Below are 21,530 nucleotides of genomic sequence, written 5' to 3'. Positions count from 1 at the left end.
CTGTAAATTCAATGGAGCACAAGACAGTGTTTGAGAAAGTAGTGAATCTGAGTACTTGTAATGCTGAAACTCTCACTACAGCTGTGAAGTACATCTGCACTGCCAGTGAACGGAACCTTTTGGAAATGGTAACGTTTATGCCAGATGGGCATCATTGATGCTGATCGAGAACAGTGGTCTTCCTACTAGCCTTAAACCATCCATTCCATGCCTAGTTGAGCAGCATTGTGTCACCCACCAAGATCATCTGGAAGAATGAACCTATAATCAAAGAAATTGGGACAATTTGAAGGGTTGCCTACATTGTTTTTGAGAAGTGCAAGTTGGAAAAATTTGAGTTGATCATTATTAAATATATAAATATATGTAAAGTGGCCTTCTTTGGGCCATTGAATGAAGTGTGGTGACTTTTAAGGTATTTCGAAGTTGGTTCAGTAATATGTAATTAAAAGGGTGTTCTTAAGAACTTCAAACATGAGAAGGTGGAGGAAACTTACTTCTTTGTTAAATATTAGTACAAAAAGCTGTCTTACTCAACTATCATGTTTCTCTTGCAACACTGATTAACATTGTGGGAGAACTCTCATCTTTGTGTAAGCGGTTTAAAAAAAACTCTTTGACCATTGCTGGATCTGTACAACAGACAAGAGCTAAGAATGGCCATATTACTGGAGCAATCGTGTCTTTTGGTGCAAGAGATTGCATGGCTTTATACAGAGAAGTCTTAGAGTTTGACAGTAGGCCTATTTTGTGTTTCTTTTCACTTCTTAGTGAGCTCTTCAAAAAAGGTTTCTGAAGATGAAGTGAAGAAGTGGGTCAGTCTTCAATTCCAGGCAACAGTGATACAATCACACTTGGGACTGATAATGTAAGGTAAATGTATAAAAATGCCCTGGTCCTGGGCAATTGTGAAACACCTAATGATGTTATTCAATATTTCAGAGAATAAAAGTATGTTGTTGCAGAACATGTCAAAGGTGAGTTGTTTGTTGTTTCCCACCTTCAAGACATGGTGAATTTGCCTTTGTGGAATGCTGCTCAGCCTTCTGAGTCCTTTTGTTTTCCATATCTGGTGTGTAGGTGCTACTTGACAAGACATTTCGGGGCATACACATTGGCCATATTAATGTCATTTTTTTTACGTTAATGTGGCTCAATGAGGCCAAAATCCCTGCGCCGTATTTACAGAGTGGTGCAATGCATGTATTGCGCTACCCTGTAACCCTTTGCGCTACATTATGCATGCATAATCATTAGGGGAGCCGGAAAAATGGCGCAAGGCAATCTATGAGATTTCCTTGCGCAATTTATTCCGTCACATTTAATGCCTGCTCAAGAGCAGGCGTTAAGAGGGGACTTCCATTCTTTAGAATGGCCCCTATGTACTCTGCAGGAGTAGCACCAATATTTTGGCGCTACTCAAGTATAGTAGAGTATACCAATAGCATCATAAAAAATGACACTATTGCCTCCTAGCCTGCGCCATGGTTCGACGTATTTTAAATATGGCGCTCATATGGTGGCGGTAGGGGGGTGCTAAGGGACACAGAGAAAGTGCAGCTGTACTCGGTGCAGCACTACTTTCCATAAATCTGCCCCTTATGTCATGGAGATGTGCATGTACTTTGGAAAACTGCCTCAGGACCCTATTATATGGTCCTTTATGTGTGAAAATCCAACTAGTTTCAATTTTGCTGCAAGCTGTAAAGTTTGGAGTAGTAACTGCCATGGATATTGGTCACTGTACTCACATGAATGCTCAGTTTCTTGGTGCTCATAGCCTTAGCTAAATTAGAGGGAACATTGCTATTGCTTATTGTTGCATGATTAGAGTTCCAAGCATTTTTTCTGCTATGGTTGCATTGTCTTTGATAAAGAATTTCTTATGAGCTTTTCTGTCTTGTCTTTTAGATGCTGTAGGGTTATCACATGGGTATATTTTCCTTGTACTAGATGGGATTTTATGGTTCCTGTCTTGAAGATTGGTAGCAGAATATTCTGTGGTAGTCAGAAAATTCAGATGGCGAAAAGCCAGTTCTTCACCATCCTTTTGAAATCTTTGTGATCAGTGTTTTTTCTGTGTGGTTAGAGTTGGGTGTGGTGTGTGTGGAGTTCTGTAGCAATCGACCTGTCAGTGAAGTTAGGTGTAAATGAGTTCCCCGCATTCCTTTTACATTACATAGGTTTCATATATACGGCACACACTCACAGCGATCTCAAATCAGTGACCTGGCTGGAATACATTTCCTGTTTACCCTGCTAGGTTCACTGAGGCATACAACACCACGTGGAGGTTCGGGGGCTGGGTATTTTACCATAGGTGCTCTGGTTTCAAAAATATATCTTGATAGTTCAGTCTATGTTATGTAACGTTAACAGAGTTTTGTGTACCGTTGCATGGCCTTTAGTATGGCCTCCCAGCGGTCTTGCCTTCGAGTACGTTATTCTTTCCAAGTTTGAAGTATTTTAAAACGAATACAGGCTTCTTTCCGTGTCTCAGCACTGCAGCAAGTGTGTAACGAAAACAAATAGCCATGGGCTGCTGGCTACTATGGGACACAGGTATCTGTTTGGTTGGATGTTTGGTGCATCCCAAGAATTTTAAAGGGTTAGATGCAGAGTACCTAATGGCGTAGCTACCATACGTGCAGCAGGTGCTGTATCTTGAGAGGGCAGAGCTCTGAGGGCCCACTGAACCATGATTGCTGTATTTTACTGCTGCACCAGCAGCCAAAGGTGGTGTTTTCCTTGATTTCACCAAGGCCCGTGGCATCCTCACTATGGTAATAAGAGTACCCTGTAAGCCACCCTGAAAGTCAGATTGGAGTTACCCATATTTCTTTTCTGATTGCAAGAGTAAGGCTTTTAATAGTAATGCCCTCATTATGAGTGATTTAGGGGGTCATTATGACCCCGGCGGTCGGCGTAAATATGGAGGAAAGTAGTGCTAACAGGCTGGTGGTACTTTTCTCCAAATTAAAACATTGGTGGTTTGGCTAAAGGCAAACTGCCAATGTACCACACCGACTGCCACAGTGCTAACGACTGCCGGGCTGGAGACTTCACTCACCAGCCCGGCGGGCGTCTCTTGGCCGCCTGCGGGATTATGACCCCGCCTACTGCAATGGTTTTCGTGGCATCCTTACTGCCACGAAAACCATGGCAGTAGGCACTATCACTGACAGGAAATTCCTTCCCTGTCACTGATAGGGGTCTTCCACACCCCCCTCCCTCTCCCCTGGTTGCCCCCCACCCCGCCTACCATGCCAGACCCCCCACATCCATTCACACACACACCCGGACACACTTACATACATAAATGCACACACGCATTCACACAACTCAACATACACGCACTCACACATCCATACATGCACACACACACTACACACAACAAACATCTGCATACATGCACGCACAGACATACACAGACACCCAAACACACACACAACACCCCCCTCCCCTGTCGAAGCATCCGACTTACCTGTCGTCAGGGGGTCCTCCGGCAGGAGATGGGACGGGGCGCTGCTGCCGGCAGCAGCGCCACCTTACCGCCATTCACCGGCAAGGCCACAGCTGGTTTTCTGCCATCCTTCTGGTGAAAATCTGCCTGTGGTCATAATCCGGTGGACGGCTGGTAACCACGGTGACGATCTTTTGGCTGCCGTCACCGCAGTGGTAGGCGTTTTTTACCGCCAATGTTATAATGAGGGCCTAAGTGTTAGCTATGATATGTACCACACCTGAAGATAACAGTGCTGTAGGATACTTTATTGGGTGAAGTAAATAGCACATATGACATTTTTGGGGAATAACATGTAAATTCACCTGCTCACTGCACCAAAATCCATGTGTCACTGTGAATACCATACTATTTCCCCTTATTCCATTCTGGCAGGTTTAACCTGCTGACATTTAACTAGGAGTAAGGCTTTTAATTCAACCAGTATTTAACAGAAGAGGTAAATGCCACACAACTCTGAATTCTGACTCTTGTGCAAATAGGGGTTTGTGGAGGTGTTTGAAAACACCAGCGCACCCATAATCAAAACCTTTGCCTACGATTTAAAAAACATGTGGCCTGCAGTCCTATAGAGTTCTGTAGCCCACCCTCTCAAATCGTGTCTTGGGACTGAGGAATTCAATGAGCTACGTTTATGCAATATGTACCCTTCTGTTTTATGGCGAACCGACCAAGACTCAAAGGGCACATTTTCAATTGTGATAATTAATGTAGCAGAAAATATAACTTTAAATGATGCATACCAAGCTTCACCTTCAACCAGGCGTCAACCAGTTGGCTTATAACAAGAATCAAGATGCCTCCCATGGGCCAACACCTTACCAGCACTCTGGGTCAGTTTATATTTACTACTTCAGAAATCCCTCTAAGTACGCGACCATTCACAAGTGCATTTCATCTCAACATTTTTGGGGACCTTTTGAAGTGAAGTTGAAAAGGGTGATGTCATCAAGACACGGAATAGGTATAAGCCCAGCTTTGAGGATAAGTCTTGAGGATGTACAAATGTCTGAGGTAAATCATTGAGGTATTTGGAAAACAACAGAAGGGTCTACCCGCTTTAGTCCATTCTGTCTTGCAATTCTCAAAGTCAATCCATTATATTCTCTTATTAGCACAAGGCGCCAGTTCGAACCTCCAGTGCAACCAGTTCTCAACAAAGAATGGGCCTATTAAGATAATTAAAAGCTATTGGAAAGTCGATAAAGGCTGCATAAATTGTCTGTCCCTTAGTACGTCAGTACCTCCAGCATTCAGCAGTTGGCTTTAAAGCCCGACTGCTCACAGGGAATAACAGTGTTAATTTTGGCCCAAGACTGGAGGTGTCCGAGGTTATGCTTGGCAAAGACCTTCCCCTAAGAATCCAAAGAGAGCTATTGGTTTGAACTATTAGGGGACTTTTGGAAATCGGGAGTATAATACAGCTTAGCAGAATTTTGTGTACATTTCTGGCAGTATGGAGGGGCCACGGAGAGAGAGACCCGGTCTAGTCTCTCCGCGGGTACGTTCGGGGCAAAGGAAGTGGAGCGTAGGTGCCCTATTGGTGGACAGGTAAGTGGGGGAGGGATTGAGGTAAGGTTTAAAAGGGGGGTGGAGGGGTGGGGTCGGCCTCTTTGCCGCACCGACTGGGGGAAGATAGGGAGCCGTTTTTGAGGAGGCAGTGCAGGTGTTCTCTTGGGACCAGGATAGCGGTAAGGCGTGCGCTTCAGTTAGTCCCGTGGGGGCTAGATAGGGGACAAGTGTTCGGGCAGGCCGGCTCCGGTATCGGGAGCCGTTTCAGCGCAAGCAGGCCGGTGGGGGGGCTGCAATTTCAACACGCGCTGCCGCGTGTATAACAGACGCGCTGGGCCGCGCATAAATGCACAGGCCCAGCACCGGCGAGCGCAGTCACATCCCCGTGGGGGGCGCGGGCCCACGCAACCACAGCCAAGCAGTGGGGCCTTTAAGGGACCCCCCCCAAAAAAAAAGGGGAGAGAAAGGGTGCGGAAGAAAGAAGCTAGGCCCGAGGGCCCGGGCTTGCAAAAAAAAATTAAAAAAATTAGATTTTTTTAAAAACATTTTTCCTGACATCAGAACCAAAGGTTGGGTCGGGGGGAGACAGGTTTCAGGCCAGTTACCCTGCAGAAGGAGCCCCAGAGGGCTACACCCCGGTGGCCAGTAGGGCCCACGCTTTACTTTATTACTACAGGGCACCAAGTGGGTGGGCACACAAAAAAAAAATATATATATATATAGATATACATTATATATATATAGTATAAAAACAAAGAGGCGCCATGGCAACCAGCCACGACGCAGAAGCAGTGAGGGCAGCGCTCCGCGTTTTAGGCGAGGCAGGACGGGCGGACTTGCTTAGACCAGGGGTACTAGATCACGCCTGGGTGGGGATGACACACCCGACAAGGGCTGCATCAAGCCGGGTCACGGCGGCAATCACGACGTGCGAGTCCCAGGACTCAGATGGGGACAAGGATGAAGGGCCGGCGGCCCCAGGTCAGGACGCAGGCGGGCAGCAAGGGTTTCCCAGCAGGCATAGCCTGCTGATGTTTAGCGTAGAAGCCCAAGGCACACAGGACGCGGGACCGGGAACCGCGGAGGCAGATAGCGCGTCAGCGGGGGTGACCCCTTTGGCGCGGTGGGTCAACCGACTGGTGAGGGAGGGCACGTTTTACAAGGCGGGGTGATGAAGCAGCCCCTGCCTGGACCCAGCGGGGAAGCTGCACCACTAGATTTGTCATACCACAAGGGACAGGGATACAGCCCCGCGGGCTTTGGCGCCCCAGTAAGGAAACAAGGCAAGTATGGGGGGAAACCCAGAGGTGGGTCGGCTAGAGCCAAGGCAGCTCCCCGTCAGGCCAGGGTGGGGAAAACCAAGGTAACAGATGAGGCGGGGCCCTCGGGGGCCCAGGCCCCACCCCCGCAGGGGAACTGGGACCAGGCAGAGACCTGGGACCTAGAGGCCAGGATACGGGAACAATGCAGGGTTGTCCTTGAGACGGAGGCTAGGTGGGCCCAGTTGTGCAAGGACAGAGAGGAGGCGAACGCTCACAGCGAAGCGGTCAAAAGGGCCAGAGAGGCCAGGGAGAGCAAAGGGGCACAGCAGCAAGGGGCGGGAAGCGGAACCTGGGTCTGGGTCCCACAGTCAGAAGGGGATCAGAGACAAGAGGCTGGTACGGCCGAAGGGCAAGTTGGCGCGGGGAAACCCGGTGACGTATACGGTCACGGGGTAGAAGTAAACCAATGCCAACGGGCGAGGTTGGCAAGAGACCGGCGACGCCAAGTGGGAGCAATATGGCCCAAGCACGTTGGTACGAAGCATTGGAGGAGTCTGCGGCGGCCTTCTCCACCTCGGGGAGCACGGGTACCATCCCGATGGTGTGCGTCATTCCGGTACGAAGGCGATTGAGACAGCATCAACCAAGGCAAGAAGTTTCGCCCAACACATGGGCCCGTGGGGAGGTGAGGAGGAATTGGAACTGGACTATGAGGAAGAAGGGGATGAATGGGAAGATGGTGAGATTCGGGACGTGGAGGTGAGCGCTGGCAAAAAAGGGGGTGGGGGGGTGAGGGCACAAGAGCGGCGCAACCTCTTCTTCGATTTCTGTGTTACAGGACACGATTCCAACGGAAGGGCCCACAGGGGGACGGCAAGCCATGCCACGCGGCAGAAATCTGAAGAGAGTGCCAAGGAGCTTGGGAGATAATGTCGGAGGTAAGAGATGGTGGTCAGTGTGGGGCGAAGGGGGTGTGACATCAAGGGAAGCAAGCACAAGTAGATCCATTGGGGTAGGGGACGGTTCAGTTTTAGAAATACCAAGCGCTAGCTCCTTACAAGGAACGACCGAGATCAAGGGTAAGGAAGGCACTGCCACGCTAGACACAGCCACAGGCGGTAAAGAGGCTGTGGGAGATATGACATGAGAGAGGACAAGGAAGGGGGAGGCCATAAGAAACGTCTTCCATATATGGGTTTGGCTATGCCACTCGGGTCTCACATAGCGGAAAAAACAAAAGTTAGGATATGGAAACACGAATATGTGGATGTGTTTGAGCTATTGCACAGGGACATACAGGCCAAGGAGGATTCCAAGGAGGAGGAATGGGAAGTAGCGCGCAGGCCCAGGGTCCCTATCACAATGGACAATTGGACGTCGGCCTTTTTGATATTTGCTAGCATATACTGCGAAAAATACCCGGACAGGGCCATCGCACTGTTTAAATATATGGACATCATTAGAAAGGCACAAATGCATTTTGGAGGGTTTGCATGGCTCAGCTATGACGAAGAGTTCAGAGCGCGGGTGAGTGTAAATCCTGAAAAACCTTGGGGGGATGCAGATCCAGAGTTATGGATGCAGTGGATGGCATCGGCTCAGGCAGCGGCGTCCACTCATACAGCGAGTGGGCTGCCAGTGATATATAAGCCCTTTCAGGCACGCCCCGCCCCAGGAGGGGCGGGCGTTGCCACAAAAACTACAGGGGCAACTTCAGGGGCCTGCTGAAACTTTAACAAAGGTTTTTGTTCCAGAGCACAGTGCAGGTTTAAACATGATTGCTCCAAGTGCGGGGGCCGTCATCCAGTCATTCAATGTTTCTCCCTGTCCAGCCCAGCTGAGCAGTGGAGAGCTTCAAGAGGGAGGGGATCGCATGGCGCTCCTGCACCAAAGGGGTCCTACACCAGTTAGACTGGAATTTTTGCTGCCCTGGTTACGCATTTATCCTGATACGGATAAAGCGCGACTACTGGAATGGGGTTTTCAAGATGGTTTTAGAATAGGCTACCAAGGTCCCCGAGAGAGGAAATGGGCAGACAACTTGCGGTCAGCAAAAGAACGGCCCCAGATAGTGTGCGACAAATTAGCAAAAGAGGTGGGCCTGGGTAGAATAGCAGGCCCGTTTTCCGAATGGCCAAGTGATTCTCTGATGATATCCCCGTTGGGAGTGGTACCCAAAAAGGCGCAGGGAGAGTTTCATTTGATTCACCACTTGTCATGGCCCGAAGGTCCGTCGGTTAATGATTCCATTGCACAAGAGGACTCCAAGGTAATTTATGCGTCAGTCGATGTCGCAGTGAAGTTAGTCTTGAGGTGCGGGCGGATGGCGGAAATGGCAAAATGCGACATTCAATCAGCTTTTAGATTGCGTCCTATTCACCCAGCAGATTTTGACCTCTTGGGCATGCAGCTAGACGGCAACATTTACGTGGACAGGGTCCTGCCCATGGGCTGCGCGATATCATGCGCGCTTTTTGAGACTTTCAGCACTTTCTTACAGTGGGTCCTTGTGAGAATGAGCGGCCATAGGACAGTGACTCATTACCTGGATGATTTTTTATTTGTAGGAGCAGCCGCATCCGGGGCGTGTGGGCGGGCTTTGGACAATTTTCAGAGGCTAGCTCAGCAGGCAGGAGTACCTCTGGCCCCGGAGAAAACAGAAGGTCCAATGCCGATTTTGACCTTTTTGGGTATCGAGCTGGATGCAAGAAATTTGGTCGCCAGATTGCCAGCGGCGAAAGTGGGGGAGATACTGGATTTCCTAGCATTGGTGCGCACTTTGCGTAAAATAGACCTACGGACAGCTCAAAAGCTGTTAGGTTACCTCAATTTTGCGTGTAGGGTAGTAAGAGGAGGTCGGACTTTCTGTAGACGTCTTGGGCTGTCCATGTCAGGTGCAGTGCTTCCACACCATAGGATACGAATATCATTGGCTTTACGAGAATACATTAGAATATGGGAGATCAATGGGGTACCGATGTCTTTTGGTGAGTCGGACACAGTGTGGCAAGTCCAAATTGTTTCGGACGCGGCAGGAGTATCGGGTTTTGGCTTATACTGGGATGGGAGGTGGTGTGCGGAAGCATGGCCTGCATCTTGGTTGCAGCAGGGGAGAAGCATCGCTTTTCTGGAGTTCTATCCACTACTAGTGGCACTGGCAGTGTGGGGACAGGAGTTAGCCAACAGGACAGTGATCTTTCAAGTAGACAACATGGCGGTGGTAGAGTTGGTCAACAGGCAGAGAGCTAGGGACCTCAGAGTTTTGTGCTTGCTGCAGCAGTTTATGCTTCTATGTTTATCTTTGAATGTTATCTTTAAAGCTGCACATATACCGGGGATTCACAACGAGATTGCAGACTCCCTATCTCGTTCACAGTGGCGATGTTTTCGTGAATTAACACCTGGAGCGGAACGGAACAAGACTGTGGTCCCGGCAGACATTTGGGAATGGGGGGCATGATGATCACGGGGCTGGTGGAGATGTCATTAGCGGTATCTACGTGGCGAAATTACAGGCTGGCATGGTTGGAGTTTCAATCTTTTGAGCCGTTTGGGGGCAATTTTTGGGCACAAGGCCTGCGAACGCTTGAAGCACAGACCAGACGTTTTGTGCTTTTTCTGATCGGGGAGGGTTTATCTCCAGCTACAATTGGGGGAAAACTGGCAGGCGTTTCTTTTTATGGGAAACTCTTCTTTGGTTATGATCCTGCGAATAATGATTTATTGGGTAAAATGTTGAAGGGCTGGGGCAGGGTCAGGGCCACTGGGGATAAACCGGCAAGAGAACCCATTACTTTTGAGATACTGCTGGAACTTGTACATGTGTTACCAGTTTGTTGTTCGGATGAGTACGAGGTGGGTTTATTTCGTTTGTGTATGGTGTGGATGTTCTTTGGAGCTTTTCGAGTGTCCAAGTTGTTGGGGGTGGGGAAGGAAACTGGGGTAAGGAGGAAGGAGGTGTGCATGCATAAGGAAAGGCTGCGGATATGGCTTAGCCGGTCAAAGACAGATCAGCTTGGCAAGGGCAAGTGGGTATGGCTGGAAAAAGGGAGCGTGGAGGTGGCATGCCCGGTAGCAGAGTGGATCAGGTTCAAGGCAAGGTGGGTGGGGGCAGGCGATTCAGGGGTTTTTATGCATGCATCAGGGAAAAAGCTGACTAGTTATCAGCTGTTACAGGTTATGAGAATGGCTCTTGGCCGTTTAGGGCGGTGTGCCGGGGACTATGGAATGCATTCATTCAGGATTGGCGCAGCGACTGCGGCAGCGCATTTAGGTTGGGATTGGGTTAAGATCAAATCCATAGGGAGATGGAAATCTAGGTGCTGCGAGCGGTATGTCAGGCCTTGAAGAGAACGAAGCAGGTGGGGGGGGGTGTTTAGCTCACCAATACAGCCTTTACAGTGTTTTTTTCTTTGCAGGATGTGTGACTGGGCCGCAGAAAGACAAGATGACGACATGGTTGGTCGCCCATTCGTTCGTTCGTTCATTGGGCGGCGAAATTTGCGGAGAAGCAAATTTACGGCAGATCATTGGGACTGCCCAGCAGACACCATGAAGTGCGTTGGTGGGGCAAGAGTCGTATGAGGTGGGGGAGCCTGCTCCCATTTATCACGGTAACTTGCCGCAGTGGGGATGTCCGGACCTTTTATTGATCCATCTTGGGGAAAATGATTTAGTGAAGCTATCGGGGCTCACTTTGATACAGCTTATGCAGAGAGATTTGGAACTTTTGAAACAGAAACTATGCGGGACATGCCTGGTGTGGATGGAATTTGTGCCAAGAAGGGCATGGAGAGGGGCACTCAATCACGGAACCATTGAGCGGGCTCGGAAAAAGTTGAATAGAGCCATGAGAGTTTTCTGCTGGGCACAAGGGATCAAGATTTTAAGGCACGGGGACATAAAAGAGCAGGAGAAGGCTTTGTTTCGAGATGACGGGGTACATTTATCGCAGATAGGGAATGCGTACTATCTAACAGAGTTAAGGTTGATGTTAGAAAGTGTATGGGGAGTGAATTTGTGGATTAGGGACAAAAAAAAAAAAAGAAGAAGGAAATTATGCAGGGGCGCATACAGAAGCGGAAAAAGGTTGTTTTTCCTTGGGGTGGGGCAGCAAAACGCCTCGTGGGTTTCGCTGGATGGCAGGAGATGGGGGAGGGTGGAGAGCCAGATGCGGGCTTGTCCACCCTTCCAGGGGGAAAAACAAGGAGGTGAAGGATCAGAGCGGGGGGGTAGGTTACAAGCAAGGAAGGCTTAGGAGGAATAGGGGAGCGTAAACGGTAGGAGAATTGAAGGGAGCTATTTGAGGAGAGAATGAAGGCAAAGGAATTCGTAAAAGTTAAGGTCTGGTTTAAAAGGACGTTATACAATTAAATGTTAAATCATGTTGTGTTTAAATCCTGTCCTAAAATAAATGACCTTTTACACCAACAAAGAGTGTCACTGTATGTATGTCCCGATGGAGGGGCCCGCGGAGAGAGAGACCCGGTTTAGTCTCTCGGCGGGTACGTTCGGGGCAGAGGAAGTGGCGCGGAGGTGCCCTATTGGTGGACAGGTAAGTGGGGGAGGGATTGAGGTAAGGTTTAAAAGGGGGGTGGAGGGTTGGGGTCGGCCTCTTTGCCGCGCCGACTGGGGGAAGATAGGGAGCTGTTTTTTGACCACCCACCCAGCGTAGGAAGGCAGGGGAGGAAGGCTATATTTAGGTCAGGCAGGAAGGGTAGGGTTGTTAAGTAGACTGGGAGCCTGAGCCTGCTCTCTCCAACTCGGTAACACAGTGCCGGGTTGGAGACAGCTCTTGTGCACATGTGTGTTTGGTCGGCCTGAGATGGCCGGCCAAAAATACATGCACACTGAGGGAAGTGCTCTGTGGACTCTCTTCACTGCTTGTTACCCCCATTGCTCCGCCCCTTTAAAAATAAAATGATAATAAACAATGTTTATTATCCTTTTTACTTCTAAAGGTTTTCAGCTCCTGCTGCTATTGGGAGAGGCGGGGGTGACGCTCGGTGGAGGACCCGCCCCTGACAGACAGGGCAAAATGTTTCCCCCCCAAAGATCAGGACCTTTTTTCACAACTACTGTTGGAATCTGATCAGGTCAGCTGCACCTAATATCTAGATCCTGGAATAAAACTGCCTATGTTTTTTACTGTCAGAAAAGTAGATAAAGAGGAGAAAGAAGAATAGTCTCAGAGCTGCACAGAGTTCTGTTAGATCATTAATTCAATGCTTTTGTTGGGTTGTTATTGATGAGATATTTACTGTGGCTCCACAGGACAGTGCGACACTACTCCAAAATTGTATTGAATTATTCTCCATTGCATCCCTTTGCAAACAATGCCAGAGTAGTTCGCCCTGTTTCCTCCCTAGAGTTTCTTGCTGTTCAGATCCACTTTTCCTCCAAGTTCCAATTAACTTAGCTCTGCTCAATGTAAAGTTTTCGCGCTACCTGCAAATTATCCGGTTAATATCCACATACAGTATCTTCTCTTTTATATCTTCATAATAGCCCTGTTCCCTTTTTGGTGAGAGGTTTTGTTGCTCAATTGTCTTTACAAATGTTGACATATATATATATATATATATATATATATATACTTCAGATGCTGTGATTTTGTTACCCTTGTTTCTAATAAGCATTTCTAAACGAATAGGTTGCATTTTGTGTAGGGAAATGATATTTTGTAATCTTCTGTGTATGTGGGTACATGATTTTTGTACCATAGTTAGTCCACCGCTCAAATTTCAAGCCAAAATGAGTTGGAGACAGATATGCTTAGAATGGAAAGGTCATTAAGAGAACAATCAAATACTTAGAACTCTGGGAAAAGCAAAACAGTTTCAAGAGTGGATGTCATTTCTTGAGGATCCATTTTGGTGCTTTTGTAAATTGGCTTCAGTGCTTAATTTGAGTCTGTGGTTGCATGTGGAACCTACCAGCACTTATGTTTGGGACCACACTTATATTTTTTTAAGAGACATTGATCCAGGGCAAGGAAGAGAAAATCACAAAATTCATCAAGTGGCAGAGATGTGATGTTCTATCACCATTTTGTCACTTGGGGCTAGGTGTATCATTATTTCCAGTAGCGATTACCAAATTGTGATTTTTTGTGAATTGCAATTGAGTAATCGTTATTGGAATGTATGAAACTCCAGAAGTTTCATATAGCAATTCGCAAGGGCTCACAAATGGACCTACCTCATTAATATTCTTGAGTACGTTGCAATTTGCGACCCATTGCGAATGGCTAAAATCACAAGGATGGTGGTCTGCTGGGCTCAGCAGACCACCATGTCTGTGACTGCTTTTAAATAAAGCAATCTTTTTCTTTTTTATGCATCCCATTTTCCTTAAAGGAAAACAGGATGCGTTTAAAAAAGAAAAATGAAACGTTTTCTTTTCATTTTTTCAGAGTAGGCAGTGGTCCGTGGGACCACTTCCTGCTCTTACATTTTTTTTTTCGCATACAGTCCCTTGGGGACCCCTTCTCCTTTGTGAATGGGTTACCACCAATTTGAAATTGGTGGTAACTGCTATTGTTTTACAACTGCATTCATGGTCACAAAACAATCATACCTACCTATGCGATTCGGTATTAGGAAGGGACGCCCTTGACACTCCCCTTTCTAATACCGAATCGGTATGTTTGGTAACAAGTTACCGAATCGCAAATTGGATTTTTTTCATACCAAAATGCAGTTGGGTCGATTGCGATCGCAAAACTGTTTAATACATTTGGCCCTTGGAGTGCTAATAATTAAGCCAAGTCTTCCTTTAGTCTCAGTCTTAGGTGCCATTAAGAGATGCAATGGCCTGGGCTCTATGCCCCGGGTGTAGATTCAGGAGGGGTGTTTACGGTGTGACACCCTACAAAATATGTGCATTCTTGGCTTGGTAGTTGGGTCTGAGGACCCATAATCAGGTTGGCTTTGCTTGTGTTGTTTTTTCCCACTTGTTTAGTTGGAAAATGTGAGATTCACAACCCCTGATTCTCACCGACTAAGCTACGCCCCTGTCTATGTCTCATGCCGCAGAGTAAACTCCAGTGGGATGAGGCTTGTAGGAGAGGTTGAAACTGAAAACTCAGCACAGGCTGGTGATGTAGAGGACGCCCCTGACCCACCTGTACCCTTTCCTTCACCTCACTAGCTTGCATAGCCATAGTCCCTGAAGATGGACTTGTAGACATGGGAAACAATGTGTCAGAAGGGCTTGAAACCCCCTTCTGGGTCTCAAACTTTGGAAGCGCTGGTAGAATTGGAAGGATATCAAAAGATACTTCCACATATCAATTCATCCACCACACTTCATTTGCAGAACCTTTATTATATACTTCTTTGATCTAGTGGTTGAACTATGACACTTTGTTGAAAGAGGTGTCTGTTCTTCCACACCTCCATCTTGGCAGTATGACTATGGTTGTCTTGCTACCTTGCTTAGACAAGAAGGAGCTGTTTGACCTTGCTTCCAGTTTATGTACAAGATTCCATCTCACTCTACTAGTTTAGCTGCTTGTTCTTTGGTATTGCTTATTCGATGCTTTCCAGCAGCACAGCCTTTAGCCCTTACACATAGTATGAACAATTTCCTAAATTGTGCCCCCAGCTGAAATATAACAACGGTGTACCCCAGGCTGATGCAGCATCCATGAATTGCATCAGCTCTGCAGTCACTGCGTTCTCTACAACCAGATCCAATGCAACTGTAACTGTGCTTTTTCAGCATTTGCTGTGCATTTATGGATTTTCACAGCTGCCACATAACTTAGCATCAGTTGCAAAATTTGCAGAAGTCAACAGAAAACTTGTTTCTAGCTGAAGTACAATAAAAGTTACTAAAATGCTGCACAAAAGGTGCAATACCATGCAAGACACTTTATGAAAATTAACCGTCCACATTGCACTGTAATTAGCCTTTTACAGAGGTTACAGCGTTGACCGGTAATGTAAACATCTCTATTTGAGGGAGTGGAAATAGGACTTTTGTCTGCAGCAGGCAAAAAGAACAAACTTAAAAACATAAATGTAATTCAAACTGGGTGAATACAATGATTGATTCCTTATTTCTCATGATAGTTTGTTTTAACATTCTCACCAATACATGTTCACATCACAGACATTGCTGCAGTTCTTACCCAGGATATTCAGACTTTTTAAGAGACACAAATACATCTCATTTTAAAGTCTAATTTCTTGACTATTAAAATACCAGCTAGAGAGCCACCTCATAATAAATATGAAATATGTCATACTATTCTGCAGAGCTGTTTTAATTGGAAAGAGTTGTGATATAATTGCAGCATATTTTGTCTTTTCTTGCTGTATAATTTAGAAACTCTTGCCACATATTGTGGTTGCCCATTGTCACTTACGTCCAGGGGCACTATCTTAATCTTGGTGAGACTTGATGTATTGGGAGTTGCTCAGTAGATATCCACACAGTTCTAGTGTGTGGATTTCATAAAACATTAGAGGCAAACCCTCACTCACCTACCTAAGTAACATGTTTCATCATCAGGTTTGCCTCACATCTGTTCAAATTGTTTTTGGGGCGATGGGTGGGCTCTGAAAATAATTTTGGGTGTACCTGGTTAAGAAAATCCTTGCATACATTATTTTACACCCTGCCAAATATTCACAAACAGAGATCCCACCCAGCTGAGCCATAGTGTCAGGGATTGGGTCACTCCTGGAACCCTTTCCAGCTTCTTCAATTGATTCCTTTGCTCTTTAGTGAGTAGGATGCCATCATACATAATTGATGCCACAGATGTTCTTATACTCTTATGCGACTTTACCTTCAACCCCGGTACTGACATCCTGTTTCACATTGACTTTGAAGCACTTTACAGAATAATTCATCAGGAAGAGACCCTACTGGTGATATAATCTTTTCTAGTAGATATTAACTGGGTCTGCATCACTCCTAGGCTTTATGGGGGTTATTCTAACTTTGGAGGAGTGTTAATCCGTCCCAAAAGTGACGGTAAAGTGACGGATATACCACCAGCCGTATTACGAGTTCCATAGGATATAATGGACTCGTAATACGGCTGGTGGTAAATCCGTCACTTTTCAGTCACTTTTGGGACGGATTAACACCTCCTCCAAAGTTAGAATAACCCCCTATGTGATGGAAAGTGCCGGGTTGGCCCTCACTGACAATTGCTTCAAGTACAAAGGTATGATCTTCTACCAGATAGCGAGCACTTCTATGGGGAGCACCTTTGCACCCAGTGCAGCATGTCTACATGGCCATAGGTTTCAACAGTAGTTCTTCTACAGTGACAATCCATACAGAAAAGATTTAAACTGTGGTCTTGCTATATTGATGATATTCTTATCCTGTGGAGAGGCTCTGAGACCCAGGCCGAAGCTTTAATCAACTTGATAAACAAGAGAGATGAATTCCTCAGGTTCACACGTACTATGAGTGACAATGAATTGGCATTCCTCAGCACTGCAGGGAGGTACTTTTGAAACTGTGGTCTACTATAAGCCTCAGTGTTGACATAAATGGTTGACTGTTTTTTGAGAGTCATCATCCACAAGAACTGAGGAGAAACCCACGGTTAGGACACCTTTTACGCATCAGGCATAACTTTTACTGTATTTCTAGGTTTGACCAACAATTTTGGTCTGAAACACTGTCCGCATGTAATTACTCAGACAAAATAATAAAAACAGCGAGGAAAAGAGCACAATATTACCACTGTGACACCATACTTCACACATACACTAAATCTCAGAGCAACAAGCGCTTCACTACTTTTTCTGCTGCCTCCAATCAAGTTATAAATATTGTATCCCAGCACTGTAAGATCAACAACACTAATTGCAAGAATTTGGTAGCCCCCTCTCTTCTCTTTAAAAAGGGACAAACTACCAGGGACTTACTGGTCCACACCCAAACACACACACACACACAATAACACAAAGACAGCCATTATACTATGGGGACCCCTGCCAATCACAGGCCATTGTCCCTGCAGCCGAGGTAGTGCCAGTTTTGTTATCACAGTCTCAAAAACCATGGACATGGGATTAGGCAAACTATGAAACATAAGGACTCATGCTGATTGCAAGGGAAGCAACTAGTAGACAGTTGAGGGACTGAGGGTGGGACAAGGGGTCAGGTCTGTGACAGAGATTACCATGGGGTCAAAGGGTGTATGACATCATTACTACTGCCCCAGGCTTTTTGGTGACTTGACACCTCTCACAATTTGTATGGAATGAGATTAAGGTAGGATGGGCAAGGGAGGCTTCTGGGCTCCATTTCAAGCAGAGTCCTTCCTTATATGGTATACATCACTCAGTGCTACATAGACACTTTAGCTTGTCAAACCCCATGCTCCCTTCATAACAGTAATGTGAGGGTGGGTCGGTGAGCTTTATTTAATTTAGGTAACTGGTAGATATTCAAGAGTTTACAAAGGTAGGTATGTTGTGTTTGTATTACACACAATAAATCAATTGTTATGTACCTATCTCTATTATTAACCTGGTAACCTCAAGTTGGAAGACAGATCAAGTATTGCGAACTCATTGATGAATTCAGGAGTCGGGGAGTTGGGTCTCACCGATAAATTGGACATCTTAGAGCCTATGAGTAATGAGAGGTTTAAAGAATTAGCTATATCTATCTCCTCTGGTTCCTCACTAGATCCTATTCCACATAAGGTCTGGAAAGACATGGCAGAAGATCTATACCCAGGCCTACTAATGGTGTGTATTCAATTCTTAAGGATGGGTAAGGTCCCTTTTGGTTGGATAAAAGAACTTGGTAAACCATTATTGAAAAACCTTTATTGAAAAAGATGTCTGCTGACACCAATGACCTTAGTGATTACAGGCCTATCCCTCAACTCCCCATTTCCAGGAAAGATTGTTGAGAAATATATTAGTAGGAACTTGGCAAAGTTCCAGGAAGATAACAACATTTTGGAAAGTAAACAGACAAGCTTTAGACCAGCTCATGGTACTGAAATGGGGTTAATCCATGCGTTGGATGAGCTAGGGATGACAGCTGATAATGATAAGGTGGCAGTTTTGATTTGCTAGATTTATCTGCTGCCTGCGATACTGAAATCTACTGTATAGAATGAAGGAAATTGGGGTGGAAGGCATATTTCTGGACATGGTTGATTATTATCTTATTGATAAACACCAGGCTATTGCACTTCCCCCTTTCCAGTCAGATAATAAAAACATGTGCCATGGGTTCCCACAAGGCTCAGAGCTGAGCCCTATACTTTTTAATGTATCTCTGCAGCCATCACTGAAATTAATTATACCATATTTGTGAACTATGCCGATGATACCCAAATAATTTTCTCGCTGGATAATGACAGCCCATCCCAACTAGACAGGTTGCACCCCTTCCTAAACATAATAAATTAAATTTTAATGGGGGCAAGAGAGTTTTTTTGCTGTAGATTGAAATAAATGTCACTCTTCTCCCAAGTAACCTTTGGCCTTGGAACAACTCAGAAATTTTGGAGACTGTGCAAAATGTTTGTAATCTGGGACTCCTAATAGATGAAAATCTTACAATGGCAATGTATGTAAATACAACAGGGGCAACATGCTGCGGTTTGGTGAGGAACTTAAAGACAATCATTGCCTTGCTACCCCAATGAGCAAGGAAGAAGGTGATACAGCGCTCATTGCTTAGCAGACTTGATTATTGCAATATATTGCTACTAGGTATTCCCTAATGGAAATATTGGAAAGATTGCAGAAAATAGAAGCTAAACTAGGGCTAAATAAGTCCAGGTTTGATTCAGCTTCAGGCGCCTTAAGGGAGATCCATTGGCTACCGGTGAAGGAAAGAATCGTATTTAAAGCAATGTGTATTATCTTCAAAACTAAGAACGGAACTGGTCCATTACTTTTGGACAAGAAAGTAAGGCATTATAGACCACAGAGAGAGCATCCATGTGTGCTTGCAATTTTGATCTGTGTACCCATATTTAAAAAGGCTAGGTGCGATGGCAGAGCCTTTCAGATGAGAGCTGCACAAGGGTGGAACAAATTACCATTCCTCCGCAGGAAGAAGGAAAATTTGTATAGCTTCAGGAGAAAGTTAAAAACCTGGCTCTTCCGTAAGTAGTAGAAGAGTTGAGGCTATAATTGATAAGCCTGATCTCTACCTAATTCTCTGTGTTTTTACTGTAGTGCTTCTTAGCACCAATATACCTGCCAGGTGAATGTTGCACTTTATAAATGAGGGATGATAATATTAATTATTACTATTTAATTCAGTATCATGACTGTCGCACTTTCAGTCACTCTAGAGCAGAGGTCTTCATCTGTGGGGTGCGAACCCCAGGTGGAGCGTGGAGTCCTGGGCAGGGGTGTGTGCATTCCCCCAGCCTCACTTCGTCCCACTGTTCAAATACTTCAGCTGAACTTTGATGCAGTGAGTCAAAGCCCCACAGGCAGTTAAAGATGCCTTTGTGTCAGAACGCCTGCTTCCTGAATGAAATGCAAATGTGGGCTATGAGTTGATCTGGAACTGTAAAGGATGCTTGGCTTTAATTGATTGAATCAGTCAAAGCTTTGTGATGATAAACATTTATTATTTTTGAGTGGTAGTGCAAAAAGTTAACAACTGCGCTATAAAGTGTGTGCTTTTAATTGTAATTGTATTTTCACTGTGTTTACTTCACCTGAAGCTGTTAAAGGGACAGCTATTAAAAAAATGGTATTGCATATGTTCTGGTATTACTTAAATCTACATTTTTGAAGCACCTTTTTATCTTAAATCTTATACTGTGTGTAACGCAAATATAAAATAATGCCTTCAATAGATATTCACAGTGCTTTCTGTCACAGTCTGTGACCTCGTGGCACTAAAAATACACGTCACTATTCTCCACTGAACCAACCAAGATTTAATTCTGTTGCTCTTCAGTTACACACAGACCTCTGCAGTACATTAACTAATAGAGGATCCATAATTCACTTCAGTGCATTTCCCAATGAGTAACAACTATTTTTTTTTCTTTTTCATTTAAGCTGGCTGTTATTTTATATGTAGCTACCTGATGGTGAAACACATAAAAAAACGTACAGAATAATTTGGGGCTTATTTTTGAGACGTTTGTGCCGCCGTATCATCACTTTTTTTGACGCTCCGGCAGCACAAGCCTCTCAATCATACGAATAAGGCGACACAAAGCCACCCTGCTTGTCTTTGCATGGCTTCATAGATATGGAGTAAGGCAAAGCAGCACAAGCCGCTGTGGTACCTTTCTCTGCGTCAAGGAGGCGTTCCATGGACGTTGTGGTGGGTGTTCCCACGCAACACCTATGGAATTTGATGCTGTCCCAGATTTAAAAAATCACATAAACTGGAGCAGTGCCGAAACCCTACGCCTCCCCAGAGCAGGCGTAATGATGAGAAATGTTTTCATTTCTCCTTGTTTTTTTCCTCTTTCCATGTGTGTTGCATTCTGCAGAACATATAGAAAGAGGAAATGCCTCTCTGGACTGTATCCCTTCCTGCACACATACAATCCTGACTACATTGGCGCTAGGCAGCATTTTGTGTGCAAGCGCAGGGGAAAACGACAGGAATGCACTGTATTTCATAAATACAGCCTATCCCAGTCCTTTTATATTGGCGTAGGGCAGTGTAGCAAGAAGACTTGCGGCACTGCCCTATGCCAATTCCTCATAAATTAGGACCTTTGATTTTAGCCACACATTTGACCATGCCCCCACACTCACTGACCTTTAGTTTGCTAAATACTTTTTAATATTATTTCCTCACCGTAAAAATGATTTGCCATGGGGAATTGGGGACGTTATGATTTTCAATTATGAGAAGTACCAGAGCTAGACTTTTTTGGCAGGAAGGGGGTCCTTAAAACAAAAAAAAATTAAGATGGGGTCCTGGGATCAACATTTTGAAGATCTCTGCTCTAGAGAAACTGCTTCACTTATATTTACCTTACCTTATTTTGCTCTCACACTTTTTGGCCTCTTGCTTATCTGTCACTAGGCAATAAAACCATCCAAACCTTATCCCTATGTGTTTCTCTATCCCCCAGTCCTAGAAAAAGTTGGACAAGATACGTTTCGGAATAAAATGCTGTTAAAGATTAGTGGAGACGCAATCAGAAGGGCACTTTGGCCTCTTCTCTACCACACCTTTCATCATCCGACATTTTATTGAATCACACGTAACTTCTTGTTTTGGATGGTTTACGCGGATAGTGCTTT

This window comes from Pleurodeles waltl, chromosome 4_2 (genome assembly GCF_031143425.1).
Source record: "Pleurodeles waltl isolate 20211129_DDA chromosome 4_2, aPleWal1.hap1.20221129, whole genome shotgun sequence".
NCBI lineage: Eukaryota > Metazoa > Chordata > Amphibia > Caudata > Salamandridae > Pleurodeles > Pleurodeles waltl.
Note: the sequence above shows the minus strand (reverse complement) of the source record.